Source organism: Argopecten irradians, chromosome 15, assembly GCF_041381155.1.
Source record: "Argopecten irradians isolate NY chromosome 15, Ai_NY, whole genome shotgun sequence".
In the NCBI taxonomy this organism is placed as follows: Eukaryota; Metazoa; Mollusca; class Bivalvia; order Pectinida; family Pectinidae; genus Argopecten; species Argopecten irradians.
This window is the reverse complement of record NC_091148.1, coordinates 34,191,843-34,209,414: the sequence shown is the minus strand read 5'-3', so window position 1 is coordinate 34,209,414 and position 17,572 is coordinate 34,191,843. Positions and strand designations below refer to the sequence as shown.

The 17,572-nt window shown below is 37.3% G+C and overlaps 1 protein-coding gene across 6 annotated transcripts in view; it reads right to left on the bottom strand.

Moving 5' to 3' along the window:
* Positions 1-17,572, bottom strand: part of LOC138309507 (potassium voltage-gated channel protein Shaw-like) — a 153,725-nt gene that overhangs the window by 109,183 nt on the left and 26,970 nt on the right. Inside the window, exon 1 of one of the 6 annotated variants that reach the window (XM_069250723.1) lies at positions 1,656-2,088. The exons of the other annotated variants lie outside the window; for them this stretch is intronic. The gene's annotated coding sequence lies outside the window, so the exon portion shown is untranslated. Of the gene's footprint in view, positions 1-1,655; positions 2,089-17,572 lie in introns of those variants that run through there. 6 annotated transcript variants of the gene reach the window in all.

Genomic DNA, 17,572 nt, shown 5'->3' with positions numbered 1-17,572 from the left:
CGACTGGTTAAGATGTCCTGACATATTACCCCCCTCCCCCTCCCCCAACTCTGAGTAGTGACTTCGAATCAAACGTGGGGCAGTTGTCATGTACTGACCTATATGTATGGTCGGTAGTTTTTCATCCAGGTACTTCGGTCTTCCTCCGCCATAAAACCTGACAGCTAATAGGTTGTGAAACTAAACAAACCAACTCATTGGTTTACATAGGTAATCACAATTCGTGTGCTATAGTATAGAAGATATGTGATAGTTTTTTTTCTCTCATCGGCATTTAAATATGCATTATGCCATAGTACGTCACTTCCGGTATATATAGTGTACTTTCATTCCGTATTGAAGACGTGCATGTAGGCCTAATAATGTCTTCTGCGTATTTTTTTAGGAACATATCAATATCAAAGAACATAAAAGTTTTTAACAGCGTGAAACACAAGTTTAAAAACCTACAAATGTATGTGTGTAACAACATATGTGTGTAAAAACATATGTATGTGTAACAACATATGTGTACATATGTGTGTAACAACATATGTATGTGTAACAACATATGTGTGTAACAACATATGTGTGTAACAACACATGTGTGTAACAACACATGTGTGTGACAACACATGTGTGAACACTAATATGCTATACAACATCTATATACATCCGAGTTCTCATTAGCGACAGAAATCAATAAACACATGAGCAGCCTTGACGATGTATTTTCTCAACAAATATCACTGGAAGCATTTCGTACCAACACTCATTAGATGTTGACTGGGGTTTGGCTCGGCGAGATGAAAGGAACATAACAAAGTGTAATATCAGTTAATGTTATCTACATATACCTAGACGTACATGGCTGACATTTATAAAATATGTAAAAATTGGAAACAGATGTGAGTTTTATACCCTAATGACGTTCAAACATGGCATATATTTACAGTCATGAACATTTAAATTCGTTATCATCTTCTATTAGATAAAATATGTATCTATGTATATTATTGAGTTATGGTGTCAAAAGACGGAAAGTGAAGCTCATCAAAACACGCCTGTTCTTACTGGATACCCTTCCATTTGATTAATGCAAAATGATATGATACAAGCTGTCAAGTTACATCTCACGTTTTAAAATAATGCACATTTGAAACCGTAAACACAGAAAACTTGAGATTTGAAAACAGTCCGTCCGTTCTAACTGATGGTCCGTCCACATTGAAGAGATATACCACCGCCCACGTATATATGGCTGTCATGTTCAGCTTCTATGAAATTTAAAACTTGGATTTGACCACCTGTCATGCGTCTCTGTATATAATATTTCATTTCAATGTTCCCGTTTGAGATCAGACACCACAAACTTTGACAAATACGTGCACTAATTGTCGTTTATAATGTAACCGACCTCCTAATGTTCTAATACCATAGCTGTTAACAGGACGTTAATTAATCAAACAAACAAACAGTAATACCGATGTATCTAGCTATACTTAACACTGGTGCTATATCGGGTACATGAGACGTGTTTACAGCAGATCCCAGTAATCCTACTCCAATCAATACTCGACCATCCACTGGTATATCTGTACAATATCAACAATCAATACGAATATATCTACTAGTATATATCTAATGTATACAGAAAACAATCAGTAATGTCTTACCGTAGAGTTATGTAGAAGATTCAAAGTCCCAATAGTTACGTTAAATTAAAATCCACAACATCCCAAAAATCGACATCTAAACATAAGCAACAGATGAAGTACTGCAAACGTGACGAATAGTTAACCGACGTCATTGTTAACCATAACTCGATCAATTAAATGACGTCACAAAACTGTATTTTCGGCAGCTGAAGCATTATAGTACTTCGGCGGGAAATCTCCTCCGGGTTGTTTTGTTTACACATGCCAAGGTCCAACCTATTACGTGATATACTTTGAAAGTCTATAATCAATCCAGTCCTTTGAGCACTGTACAGACTGTTTGTTTCACTAGTTCTGTTCGTGGACTGCTCAATAGTACATTATGAAACCTACAACACACGCATGTTTCAATGGTACAAAATGAAATCTACAGCACGTGTAGTATGTTTCAGTGCGTAGTGAAATACGGCACGCGCTTGTTTCAATAGTTCTGTTGGTGAAATGCTCAATAGTACATTATGAAAACTATAACACAAGCATTTTTCAAAGGTACAAAGTGAAATCTACAGCACGTGTAGTATGTTTCAGTGCGTAGTGAAATACAGCACGCGCATGTTTCACTAGTTCTGTTGGTGAACTGCTCTATAGTACATTATGGAAACTACAACACACGCATGTTTCAATGGTTCAAAGTGAAATCTACAGCACGTGTAGTATGTTTCAGTGCGTAGTGAAATACAGCACACGCATGTTTCATTAGTTCTGTTGGTGAACTGCTCAATAGTACATTATGAAACCTACAACACAAGCATGTTTCAATAGTACAATATGAAACCTACAGCACGTGTAGTATGTTTCAGTGCGTAGTGAAATACAGCACACGCATGTTTCATTAGTTCTGTTGGTGAACTGCTCAATAGTACATTATGAAACCTACAACACAAGCATGTTTCAATAGTACAATATGAAACCTACAGCACGTGTAGTATGTTTCAGGGCGTAGTGAAATACAGCACGCGCATGCACTGCTCAATGGGTATATATCTGTCGGTGAACTACCCAATGATATATTACAACACGTTGTAAAATCTACAGCATACGAGTGTTTCCTATTCCTTCATATTGACAATAGTACATTTACGCCTTCAACATTAGTAAATTGTAATGGTTGATGGGCCATATGCAGTATACAAACGACAAGGCTAGTCTCTCAGACAAGAATTTGCAGATACGTTATATAATCTAAATCAAGCATCTTAGTCTTGACGAAATACTAAATGCTCTTTCTATATCCATCGTTCCGTTTGTAGGGCGTGGGTTAAAATTAAAACATCTTAAAGGGGCAAAATATCATGCTAAGAGTTTGCAATGTCTTTAAATGATACCAACAATAAGGAATATTATCTCACCCCAACTCCACCCCTAATACCAAACCCATTTCCCATTCTCAGTTCATCTCCCCCTTCACACTTCCCCGTTTGAGGGATGCGCGATCACTTGGCGAGCATTGCCATGAGACGGTATCTCACAGACAAAGCCAACATTTTCCATTATACTCCTCAAGTGTTGGTTAAAAATGATTTCTGTCGCTCTGGTGCACGCTGATAAGCCTGTGTTGTCAGCGCATGTGCACGTCAATCCATGTACGCTACCAATGCACGTACATGCATGTTCAGGCATGTACATCAATCTTACGATTGGAACGAGCAGAACAGCAAGCACCTGTTGCGATCCCAACCACCGCCAGCCCAGATAGTGCTATACGATAAACCTTATCACTTACACATGCAGCACGTGCGCTACAATTTCGGGGTAGTTAAATTGTAATAAAGTCCCTTACACGTGTTTTGCATGTTCTAGAACAAGCATAACTGTATATCGTTATATACCAATTACACGCAATTTTCAGCCGCATGACTTACAAGTACTTAGTCGGATGGTAGCTATATCCAGAAAATAAAGAAAAAAAGCTCAACTTCACATTTAGTAAAACCAATCTGGAAAATTTGTAGACTTTATTATTGGAATTTGCTTTCCGGTGTTTTAAGAAATTTGTCTTATAAGTGTAATCACTTTGTGCTGAGAGGCGAGAGGAGTTTATCCAGACCACAAATCAGCACAGCAGCTCTTTAATTAAACATCATTTGTAACCTGCATTTGCATTGGCTTAAATATTACGTCAGTGGCACAGAATGTTAAACACTGCTGCTGATTGGGTGATACGATTGATTGGTTGTATTAATTGACCCCTGATTGGGTGATACGATTGATTGGTTGTATTAAGTGACCCCTGATTGGGTGATACGATTGATTGGTTGTATTAAGTGACCCCTGATTGGGTGATACGATTGATTGGTTGTATTAAGTGACCCCTGATTGGGTGATACGATTGGTTGGTTGTATTAAGTGACCCCTGATTGGGTGATACGATTGATTGGTTGTATTAAGTGACCCCTGATTGGGTGATACGATTGGTTGGTTGTATTAAGTGACCCCTGATTGGGTGATACGATTGATTGGTTGTATCAAGTGACCCCTGATATGCCTAAGAACTATACAACAAATTTGTTTATACCGTGATAACCATATGTTGGTACACACAGCCCGTCATGTTTTCTCATCCAATGTCAACACTCACCGGAACGTTTATATAAATATGGTATTAGTTTCAACAACAAATCAAAATAGACATCACCGTATGTTTGTGTATTTAGATGTTGGAGCAAACAAATCTATGTTGCAGACTACAATACGCGTTCGTAAAAGAAAGAGGAAAGTGAGCATAATAAACTGATCTTATAGTATTTTGTCTAAGTAAAGAGGGCATAAAAATCAACAGAACTATATCGTTTATATTAAAATACTACCACATTTATAGACAACGAGACGAACATCAACAAAGATATGATAAACTTAGTCCTTTCTTTTGAGTAAAACTAGCTGAGAACCAACTCCATCTAGTTTCTTCGTGACGCAATACTAAGATAACAGGACTATCTGTCCATATTGTCATGGATACACAACAGGAAAAGTAGTCCTCTCACGTGATAATGACATTATAGTGCTATCTCACTGAAACATATTGTCATGGATACACAACAGGAAAAGTAATCCTGTCACGTGATGACATTATAGTGTTATATCACTGAAACATTTTGTCATGGATACACAACAGGAATCTCAATCCTCTCACGTGATATTGACATTATAGTTTTATATCACTGAAACATATTGTTATGGATACACAACAGGAAAAGTAATCCTCTCACGTGATAATGACATCATAGTGTTATATCACTGAAACATGTTGTCATGGATACACAAAAGGAATCTCAATCCTCTCACGTGATAATGATATCATTTAGCTAGTCTACCTTAGTAGAGCGCACTGCTATGTCCATAGACTGTCAATCAGACCCGAAGTTGTTGATAAGACTTCCTCGGTAGAATTCTTTTCTAGATTATCTCCCCTCGTAGTTCGAATCTCTCGAATGAGACATGTAGTAGACAATATTTAAATGTTCTAGAGACTGGTGGCCAGTCTACTGTATCCAATGACTGGGACATTGCCTACGGGTGAACAAGTCGACTGCAACGACAGACAGTCATAAATATACTTTATAGACTTCTATAGTCTGTTCAACCAGAGTACATGAACCCAACGGCTTCCTCGCGGGCGAACGATCGAAATAATTGTGTTCAGAATTAAAACTGTCCTTATTGTCTACCATGATATACATTTGTATGTGTTTCAGGAAGGTATAGTAGAAACCAGCTTCATACGAATGCAGCAAATTAAGGCTAGACTATTCTATGCTGAATTCATTTTGTCGAAAGTTGCAATTTATCACCTACAGCGAGACGAAGCAAATCTAGATTAATTTTGGCGCATCGTGTAAACAGTGAGATTTCATTACATACGGCGCATTTTACACAGGCACGTGATTCGATTACAATGCTACACGTGCACTAGGATGTCTGTGGACCGCCATTAATTTTTACTTGGTGGTACGGGCAATAAAACAACTATATCAAACACGTTAAAATAGGAAACTCAAAGAAAGCCAAAGTTTTCGGTTTACTTTCCAGACGGCTTCAGCTAGATCGCCTGGCTTTTGATCAGAAGCATTGCTGGTATTTGATTACAAATTTTATTATTAACGAAACATCGATGTACAATAATATTTGAATATAGTACATAGAAAACATTTGATGGTCTTTTTGAGGTTGATGATCCTGGATTCATTGTTAAACTCTGTCATGTTGTTAAACTCTGTCATGTTGTTAAACTCTGTCATGGTGTTAAACTCTGTCATGTTTTAAACTCTGTCATGGTGTTAAACTCTGTCATGTGTTAAACTCTGTCATGGTGTTAACTCTGTATGGTTAAACTCTGTTAAACTCTGTCATGTGTTAAACTCTGTCATATGGTTAAACTCTGTCATGTTGTTAACTCTGTCATGTTGTTAAACTCTGTCATGTCTCTGTATGTTGTTAAACTCTGTCATTGTTAAACTCTGTCATGTTGTTAAACTCTGTCATGGTGTTAAACTCTGTCATGTTGTTAAACTCTGTCATGTCTCTGTCTATTGTGTTAAACTCTGTTGTTGTTAAACTCTGTCATGGTGTTAAACTCTGTCATGTCTCATGTGTTAAACTCTGTATGTTGTTAACTCTGTCATGGTGTTAAACTCTGTCATGTTGTGTTTTTAAAACTCTGTCTGTTTTAAACTCTGTATGTTGTTAAACTCTGTCATGTTGTTAAACTCTGTCATGTTGTTAAACTCTGTCATGTTAAACTCTGTCATGTTTAAACTCTGTCATCTGGTGTTAAACTCTGTCATGTGTTAACTCTGTCATGTTGTTAAACTCTGTCATGTTGTTAAACTCTGTCATGTTGTTAAACTCTGTCATGTTGTTAAACTCTGTCATGTTGTTAAACTCTGTCATGGTGTTAAACTCTGTCATGTTGTTAAACTCTGTCATGTTGTTAAACTCTGTCATGGTGTTAAACTCTGTCATGTGTTTAAACTCTGTCATGGTGTTAAACTCTGTCATGTTGTTAAACTCTGTCATGTTTAAACTCTGTCATGTTGTTAAACTCTGTCATGTTGTTAAACTCTGTCATGGTGTTAAACTCTGTCATGTTGTTAAACTCTGTCATGTTGTTTAAACTCTGTCATGTTGTTAAACTCTGTCATGGTGTTAAACTCTGTCATGGTGTTAAACTCTGTCATGTTGTTTAAACTCTGTCATGTTGTTAAACTCTGTCATGTTGTTAAACTCTGTCATGTTGTTAAACTCTGTCATGGTGTTAAACTCTGTCATGTTGTTAAACTCTGTCATGTTGTTAAACTCTGTCATGTTGTTAAACTCTGTCATGTTGTTAAACTCTGTCATGTTGTTAAACTCTGTCATGGTGTTAAACTCTGTCATGTTGTTAAACTCTGTCATGTTGTTAAACTCTGTCATGTTGTTAAACTCTGTCATGGTGTTAAACTCTGTCATGGTGTTAAACTCTGTCATGTTGTTAAACTCTGTCATGTTGTTAAACTCTGTCATGTTGTTAAACTCTGTCATGTTGTTAAACTCTGTCATGTTGTTAAACTCTGTCATGTTGTTGTTAAACTCTGTCATGTTGTTAAACTCTGTCATGTTGTTAAACTCTGTCATGTTGTTAAACTCTGTCATGGTGTTAAACTCTGTCATGTTGTTAAACTCTGTCATGGTGTTAAACTCTGTCATGTTGTTAAACTCTGTCATGTTGTTAAACTCTGTCATGTTGTTAAACTCTGTCATGTTGTTAAACTCTGTCATGGTGTTAAACTCTGTCATGTTGTTAAACTCTGTCATGTTGTTAAACTCTGTCATGTGTTAAACTCTGTCATGTTGTTAAACTCTGTCATGTTGTTAAACTCTGTCATGTTGTTAAACTCTGTCATGTTGTTTAAACTCTGTCATGTTGTTAAACTCTGTCATGGTGTTAAACTCTGTCATGTTGTTAAACTCTGTCATGTTGTTAAACTCTGTCATGTTGTTAAAACTCTGTCATGTTGTTAAACTCTGTCATGTTGTTAAACTCTGTCATGGTGTTAAACTCTGTCATGGTGTTAAACTCTGTCATGGTGTTAAACTCTGTCATGTTGTTAAACTCTGTCATGTTGTTAAACTCTGTCATGTTGTTAAACTCTGTCATGTTGTTAAACTCTGTCATGTTGTTAAACTCTGTCATGTTGTTAAACTCTGTCATGTTGTTAAACTCTGTCATGTTGTTTAAACTCTGTCATGTTGTTTAAACTCTGTCATGTTGTTAAACTCTGTCATGTTGTTAAACTCTGTCATGTTGTTAAACTCTGTCATGTTGTTAAACTCTGTCATGTTGTTAAACTCTGTCATGTTGTTAAACTCTGTCATGGTGTTAAACTCTGTCATGGTGTTAAACTCTGTCATGTTGTTAAACTCTGTCATGTTGTTAAACTCTGTCATGTTGTTAAACTCTGTCATGGTTGTTAAACTCTGTCATGTTGTTAAACTCTGTCATGTTGTTAAACTCTGTCATGTTGTTTAAACTCTGTCATGGTGTTAAACTCTGTCATGTGTTAAACTCTGTCATGTTGTTAAACTCTGTCATGTTGTTAAACTCTGTCATGTTGTTAAAACTCTGTCATGTTGTTAAACTCTGTCATGTTGTTAAACTCTGTCATGTTGTTAAACTCTGTCATGTGTCTCTGTCATGTGTTAAACTCTGTCATGGTGTTAAACTCTGTCATGTTGTTTAAACTCTGTCATGTTGTTAAACTCTGTCATGTTGTTTAAACTCTGTCATGTTGTTAAACTCTGTCATGTTGTTAAACTCTGTGTTGTTAAACTCTGTCATGTTGTTAAACTCTGTCATGGTGTTAAACTCTGTCATGTTGTTAAACTCTGTCATGTGTTAAACTCTGTCATGTTGTTAAAACTCTGTCATGTTGTTAAACTCTGTCATGGTGTTAAAACTCTGTCATGTTGTTAAACTCTGTCATGTGTTAAACTCTGTCATGTGTTAAACTCTGTCATGTTGTTAAAACTCTGTCATGTTGTTAAACTCTGTCATGTTGTTAAACTCTGTCATTGTGTTAAACTCTGTATGTTGTTAAACTCTGTCATGGTGTTAAACTCTGTCATGTTGTTAAACTCTGTCATGTTGTTAAACTCTGTCATGTTGTTAAACTCTGTCATGTTGTTAAACTCTGTCATGGTGTATGTTAAACTCTGTCATGTTGTTAAACTCTGTCATGGTGTTAAACTCTGTCATGTTGTTAAACTCTGTCATGTTGTTAAACTCTGTCATGTTGTTGTTAAACTCTGTCATGTTGTTAAACTCTGTCATGTTGTTAAACTCTGTCATGGTGTTAAACTCTGTCATGTGTTAAACTCTGTCATGGTGTTAAACTCTGTCATGTTGTTAAACTCTGTCATGTTGTTAAACTCTGTCATGGTGTTAAACTCTGTCATGTTGTTAAACTCTGTCATGGTGTTAAACTCTGTCATGTTGTTAAACTCTGTCATGTTGTTAAACTCTGTCATGTTGTTAAACTCTGTCATGGTGTTAAACTCTGTCATGTTGTTAAACTCTGTCATGTTGTTAAACTCTGTCATGTTGTTAAACTCTGTCATGTTGTTAAACTCTGTCATGTTGTTGTTAAACTCTGTCATGTTGTTAAACTCTGTCATGTTGTTAAACTCTGTCATGTTGTTAAACTCTGTCATGTTGTTAAACTCTGTCATGTTGTTAAACTCTGTCATGTTGTTAAACTCTGTCATGTTGTTAAACTCTGTCATGTTGTTAAACTCTGTCATGTTGTTAAACTCTGTCATGTTGTTGTTAAACTCTGTCGTGTTGTTAAACTCTGTCATGTTGTTAAACTCTGTCATGTTGTTAAACTCTGTCATGTTGTTAAACTCTGTCATGTTGTTAAACTCTGTCATGGTGTTAAACTCTGTCATGGTGTTAAACTCTGTCATGTTGTTAAACTCTGTCATGTTGTTAAACTCTGTCATGGTGTTAAACTCTGTCATGGTGTTAAACTCTGTCATGGTGTTAAACTCTGTCATGGTGTTAAACTCTGTCATGGTGTTAAACTCTGTCATGGTGTTAAACTCTGTCATGGCGTTAAACTCTGTCATGTTGTTAAACTCTGTCATATTGTTAAACTCTGTCATGTTGTTAAACTCTGTCATGTTGCTAAACTCTGTCGTGTTGTTAAACTCTGTCATGTTGCTAAACTCTGTCGTGTTGTTAAACTCTGTCGTGTTGTTAAACTCTGTTATTTTGTTAAACTATGTCATGTTGCTCTTCCCTATATCTAACACTATTTTTTTATTCCTGTATTATTAACTAAACCTGTCTCTGACGCGCGCCAACACTACCGTAACGGGTTATTTATAGGGCCAGTTCTGGACGAATTACAAATGTAACCAGTTTCCGCTAATTAACCTTATCCGTTAATTGCGTCATAGGTGTTTTTTAAACATAAAAAACTTAACACGCTCGAGGGTAAAATCTAAGTATATTACAAGTACATGGTTCCGCACTCTCGTAATAGCAACAGTGCAATTACAAGATTTAATTTCTAATAAAGTAGAGATAAGTTTTCCATAGAATAATTAAGTTGATTACACAATTATACAGGGCCCACTAGCATGACTCCCCTAACACGAAAGTCTGATGAAACCCATAGATATATACCGTCAGAACAGCTGGGGATTTGAGAAGATTCTCCGAGTATTGTATTCCAGTGTAGTTCTAAAGATTTAGGGTAAGCGTTGCCAATGGAATACGTCATGACACATATACTCATCAAAAGGCCTGGCTCCAGAATATAGCAACAAACTGTAAAATAAGGATCGGATTTTTTTTTTGAACAGCTTTATCCGATAAAGGAAATCCGCAGTTTTTACCCCACTGCCAAATTATCATCTCAGACAATGCCGATATTTTTGTCAGAAGCTTATATTTAAATATTAATGGGTGGAACAACATCATTGGAGAACAGATTAGATCGTACAGGTTGGAAAGAGGACAAAATATAGCGAGAGATTAAAGATTAAAGGGTCCCGTGTACAGTGTGTGTCTGTGTGATAATTTGTGATACCGAGATATTGATATTTTGTAGTGCTAGCCCACTGAAGCATACTGTGTATGGTAGTAACAATCTTTATCTGGGTTTTAGGTTCGTCAAAATAAATTGCTTCCTCTTCTGTCTATGATTCGTAAATTTATCGATAGAACGGGTCTACACAGATATATATATATATAATAATATTGGACAGTGTTTAGTAGTGTTGTCTAGCCTTTACGTAACACCTTACCGTCCAGTTCTACGTTTATACCGCTTTTGTATGGCTGATAAATAAACCTGAACTAATCAAAGATTTAATGTCGATGTTTGTAAGTTTTACAATAATGAATGGAGCGTTATATAACGGCTGGGTACACGTGTCCTTGACGAACATAACAGTAAGATTGGACCATAAAATAACGGACTTCTTATAGAATAAGTACATCGGACTGAGACGGAAACTATGTTAGCAAGCATAACTAATCAACTTTCAATGGAACAAAAAGAAAGAAAACTAGGGCGGCTTCCGTAAACACTGCAACGGCAGGTACATACTCTACATAGGGTTGATATAACGACATTTTACTCCGAAGATATTAATGCGCGAGAGTATAAAGGTCATTCTGAAGTACACTTTATTTCCCCGGAAAACATTTTGTCACGCCGTCACACTAAGAGAGAAGCAATTTCAGCCAACCAGCGCCCATCCTATTTTCCATTCTCTTGTATTTTCAGCCAATCCGCGCCCATCTATTCGATGCTCTGTCGTTTCAGCCAATTGGCGCCTGTCCATTCTATACTCTTGTATTTTTATTTATTTAGTGCCCACCCTATTCTATACTCTTGGCCACCAGACCCTAAGTTGTTGATAAGACTTTCTCAGCAGAGTTCTTTACTAGATTATCTCCCCCTAGACTGGCCACCAAACCCAAAGTTGTTGATAAGACTTTCTCAGCAGAGTTCTTTACTAGATTATCTCCCCCTAGACTGGCCACTAGACCCTAAGTTGTTGATAAGACTTTCTCAGCAGAGTTCTTTACTAGATTATCTCCCCCTAGACTTGTCATCAGACCCTAAGTTGTTGATAAGACTTTCTCAGCAGAGTTCTTTACTAGATTATCTCCCCCTAGACTTGTCATCAGACCCTAAGTTGTTGATAAGACTTTCTCAGCAGAGTTCTTTACTAGATTATCTCCCCCTAGACTGGCCACCAAACCCAAAGTTGTTGATAAGACTTTCTCAGCAGAGTTCTTTACTAGATTATCTCCCCTAGACTGGCCACTAGACCCTAAGTTGTTGATAAGACTTTCTCAGCAGAGTTCTTTACTAGATTATCTCCCCCTAGACTGGCCACCAGACCCTAAGTTGTTGATAAGACTTTCTCAGCAGAGTTCTTTACTAGATTATCTCCCCCTAGACTGGCCACCAGACCCTAAGTTGTTGATAAGACTTTCTCAGCAGAGTTCTTTACTAGATTATCTCCCCTAGACTGGCCACTAGACCCTAAGTTGTTGATAAGACTTTCTCAGCAGAGTTCTTTATTAGATTATCTCCCCCTAGACTGGCCACCAGACCCTAAGTTGTTGATAAGACTTTCTCAGCAGAGTTCTTTACTAGATTATCTCCCCTAGACTGGCCACTAGACCCTAAGTTGTTGATAAGACTTTCTCAGCAGAGTTCTTTACTAGATTATCTCCCCCTAGACTGGCCACCAAACCCAAAGTTGTTGATAAGACTTTCTCAGTAGAGTTCTTTACTAGATTATCTCCCCTAGACTGGCCACTAGACCCTAAGTTGTTGATAAGACTTTCTCAGCAGAGTTCTTTACTAGATTATCTCCCCCTAGACTGGCCACCAGACCCTAAGTTGTTGATAAGACTTTCTCAGCAGAGTTCTTTACTAGATTATCTCCCCCTAGACTGGCAACCAGACCCTAAGTTGTTGATAAGACTTTTCTCAGCAGAGTTCTTTACTAGATTATCTCCCCTAGACTGGCCACTAGACCCTAAGTTGTTGATAAGACTTTCTCAGCAGAGTTCTTTACTAGATTATCTCCCCCTAGACTGGCCACCAAACCCAAAGTTGTTGATAAGACTTTCTCAGTAGAGTTCTTTACTAGATTATCTCCCCTAGACTGGCCACTAGACCCTAAGTTGTTGATAAGACTTTCTCAGCAGAGTTCTTTACTAGATTATCTCCCCCTAGACTGGCCACTAGACCCTAAGTTGTTGATAAGACTTTCTCACCAGAGTTCTTTACTAGATTATCTCCCCCTAGACTTGTCATCAGACCCTAAGTTGTTGATAAGACTTTCTCACCAGAGTTCTTTACTAGATTATCTCCCCCTAGACTGGTCACCAGACCCTAAGTTGTTGATAAGACTTCCTCAGCAGAGTTCTTTACTAGATTATCTCCCCCTAGACTGGCCACCAGACCCTAAGTTGTTGATAAGACTTTCTCAGCAGAGTTCTTTACTAGATTATCTACCCCTAATTTGAAACTTAACAGTCATGTACAAATGTAGTAGAGACAAAATTATCAAGCCAAATTTGAGTGATTTGTTTTCAATATTCTAGAGGCTGGTGGCCAGTTTAGGTAACCCTCTGCGTTCTGGCTACTCTCAGCCAATTCACGACGTCCATTTATTTTCTGCAATTTTATTTCCCGCCAATTGGTGGGCACGATGTTTTATTCCTTAATCTTCCTCTTTACCTCGCTTAGGCATACACGATACACATGTAAACAAAGCAGTGTCTAATGTGCTCAGTGCTGACACGGGGGTCTTCCCAGGGTTTGACCCCTTTCGATGATCGTTATAACCCTAAGAAGCCAGATGCTATCCGTTGACAAGTAGGAACAACCTGCGATTACAACACACACTGGCTTCAAAAGCGGTTGTAAATCACCCGCGGAGTAATACCTAGTCTAATTATAGCATCAATTTACCAGTTGAGCTGAAAAACACGACTGGTTTTAGCGTATCATACTACGATTGGTCAGCTGATGTTCAAAAATAGATTTCAAATAGTTCATTCCACAGAACATTGTGACTGATTAGCGTTTTGGTGTCGTTTTATTCACAGTTTTCACGGATGTAATGCGATGTCACTTAGGGTCTGATGAGGTATAAAGTCCTTCATTACTGGTGTCATTATTGGGGATGTAAGTTGACCAAGCGTTGCCTATCTGGTCCTAGTGTAGATAATATTTACCCACCAGACACTACACAGACCGGCCCAGCATGCATCTCCCCGCCAACACACGCGCATCTTGTAAGGACTATCTCCTCCCGATAAACTCCAAAGAACAAGGCCAGTCTAACCGATAACCTCAATTCGTTTTACAAGCAATAGGCCATACTTTACCAGATAAGATTTAGAAATATTAATGTTACATATAAAATCATTGAAATCGAAATATGAGGTAATTTTGCATGCGTCAATGGAACATTTGGCTCAGATGTTGATCTGTACCTGTAGATAATGGCCAGGTATTACATCAGTGAGTTCACTTGTATTATACACTAGATTTGGACTCGCGATCAAAAACACGGATTTCCACCTATGTCATGATGTAAAGTAATGTAGCGAACAGACGATTGGTTGAACGAACGGACGATCTCAACTCAATATTAATCAAGAAAGCGTTTCTTTACGAAAGTAGTCTGGTCCAAACCGAAAACCAGATTTAGGGGAATCCCCTTTGGTGGGCACAAGAATTCATAGAGAGGTGAATATATCGGAGCCTGCTGATTGGATATATTTAGGGTTATTAGTTACATGGTTTAATGTGTGGGTAGGCAATAGATGTAGATGTAAAATTTGTAAAGAGTTTTGATGTGAATTTGTTTGGTTCTGTGGTTGTCAAAACTGCCGTGTATTTCCCCAACATAGCACCGGTTTGCTTAAACAAGCCGGTGTCACATGTGACAGCTCTGCCACACAACATAAAGGTTTTTTAAACTGTCAGGTTATAGGGTTTGTGCATATCTTTCTTTCTTGATTAAATGACATCCTATTAATAGTTAGGTTCACGTAAGGACGGTCTCCCCCTCCTCCCAGTCCTCAACCCATAATGGACAAATGCATTTGGTAAATTGCATACAAAACAATCAGAAAACGAATCAATATCAAACAAACAAACGCGGTGTAGCTACACCATGGGTACATGTACGTGTATTAACGCAACATGGCGATTGTGGTACATTGTTTCATCGCAGAACTTAAAACATGCTCGAAATTAAAGTATTCAAGTTGGGTATAGGTAATAACCCAGCCAAAATGAAAAAAAAGACCTCCGAAACGGCCCCGTGTGTAACGAAGAATGAAGCCCAGGGACAGAATTTAACCCCGGCCGTCGTGATTGGCTGGCTAATTATGAATTTCAAAATTAAAAATGTTTTCGACAGGTAAGTTATTCCTAGATAACCATGATATGAATTTGGAAATTCAGATTGAGATTTTAGGTTCAAAATATCAATTTTGATAATGAATAGTAAAAAACATATAGAATTTCAGGTTTTTTAAAAGTGCAAAAATTCTCCTTTTCTTATGAAGATCTTGGACCAATGCGGAATAACACGTACGATTAGAGTTTTAGTATTAGATATGGATTATCTCCCTTTGGCCACTTGGTGTATCTTGTACACGTAGAGCTGTTGTGCACAATATGTCATTGTATCGAGCGCCTGTGTTGTGTTCCGTCTTCGTATTGGTCGATCGTTGCATGTATTGTTATAGTCGGGTATATATATGGGTGTTCTATCCATTTCATTGCGGTGTACTGAAGGATTGAGTTCCTGAACCTAATAGGATTTAAATAGAGGTGGGTAATAGGAAGAAGGAAGGTATAGGGTGGTAGGGTTGTAAGTGGGGCATGGAGGGGTTGACGGGGATATATTGTAAAATATATGTGTTAGTCTCGTCGTTGTTGGGCCCTACGTCTTGCGTAAAATATCGTGTAATATGTCATTATAAATAAATATTGTTACGTGTTAAAAGTATTTGTCTCGTTTTTCCTTCACCGGCAAAAATCAAGCAAAACCCTACGAACCTGGGTTGAAACACACAGGTAGTGAGCCGGGTGTAGTTTGTAGTTATTAACAAACTGGGCCCGTCTCGCTCCTATTACAGAGAGGTGAATATATAGGAGCCTGCTGATTGGATATACTCAAGGTACATCAGTTAATGGTTAATGTGTGGGTCGGCAATACATGTAGATGTAACATTTGTAAAGAATTTTGATAACTTCATTTAACCTGAATAGTAGCAAACGTTAACACGGTCCTCTATAGGTTCTGTGATCTCAAAACGGCCGGGTAGTTTCTCAAAATTGAACCGGTTGTGTTTGAACATCCGGTGTCACAGGTGACAGCTCTGCCACACACATAAAAGGTTTTTAAACTTCTCAGTTATTGGGTTTGTGCATTACTTTTGTTGTTTGTTTGTTCAAATGTACGTCCTATTAACAGCTAGGGTCACGTAAGGACGGCCTCCCATGTATGCGGTGTAGCTACACATGTACGTGCATTTACGCAAACACGTGTACATTGTTCATATATACGTGTACATGTAGAACTTAAACATCTCGAAAAGTATTCAAAACTAAATGAAAAAAGACCTTCGAAACGGCCCGTGTGTATAGAAGGTTAAGCCCAGGACAAAATTTTAACCCGGCCGCTGATTGGATTGTTTGATTCTGAATTTCAAAATCAAAAATGTATTCTGACAGGTAATTATTCCTTGATAACCGTGATATGAATTTGGAAATTCCGATTGAGATTTAGGTTCAAAATATCAATTTTGATAATGAATAGGTAAACACATTAGAATTTCAGGTTTTTTTAAAGTGCAAAAATTCTCCATTTCTTATAAAGATCCTGGACCAATGCGGAATAACTCGTACGAGTTTTAGTATTAGAGGATTATCTCCCTTTGGTGACATCATGTAATCTCAACTAATGTACAAAATCGCTGAAAGGACAATTGATGTTCTATACCTCCGCCATTTTGAATCATATGACATTGAAATTGGTCAATATATGTGTCTGAGAGCGTGCCCTTTCACATTCGATTCAAAACCTTTCCCTTGAAATTTCTTAAATTACGGTAAAATTTACGTTAAAAAAGTGAACGAAACGCCATATTCATAGGGCTATATTTTGGCCATTTTCTAATTCGTAATTTTGAAATTATAACCCTGAACAGGCAATATACCAATGTCTACATTCACATAAAATCAACATCCTAAATTAAATGATAAAGGCTCTACGATCTCACAAATTACGGAAAAAAATAAGGAAATGGAACAAATTGACATATTTGAAGAGCTATATTTCCGCCATTTCTCTATAAAACCCCTTTAAAATCCATAACTTTTGAAGACAAAAGTTTATACAACATAGGTATGAAAAATCAACATTGTACATGTAGCGGGTGGAATTTGTTCAATAAATGACAAACCCGCTGGGTTCAGATTCCTTTATGATGTACGTTTATTCCATTTTAAAAACATTCTGTAAATATAATAAAACACAATTAGAATATTCAACTCTCAAATCATATATCATTCATTGATCACCGAATCACGCGAATAACTTTCAAAGACAAACTTTACATTTCACACAATACCGATAACGTATTATTGCAAAAATAGATATGATATATGAAAGTAAAAACACACACTTACAACACGTATGGTGTATCAATGTAATTGATGTATTCACTACAAAGTATACTAGCTCCGTACGTCATGAGTACGACCATGCAATCACAACAGATTGAACTACAATATAAAAGAACACACAATTCTTACTTCATTTCAGAAATATATAAC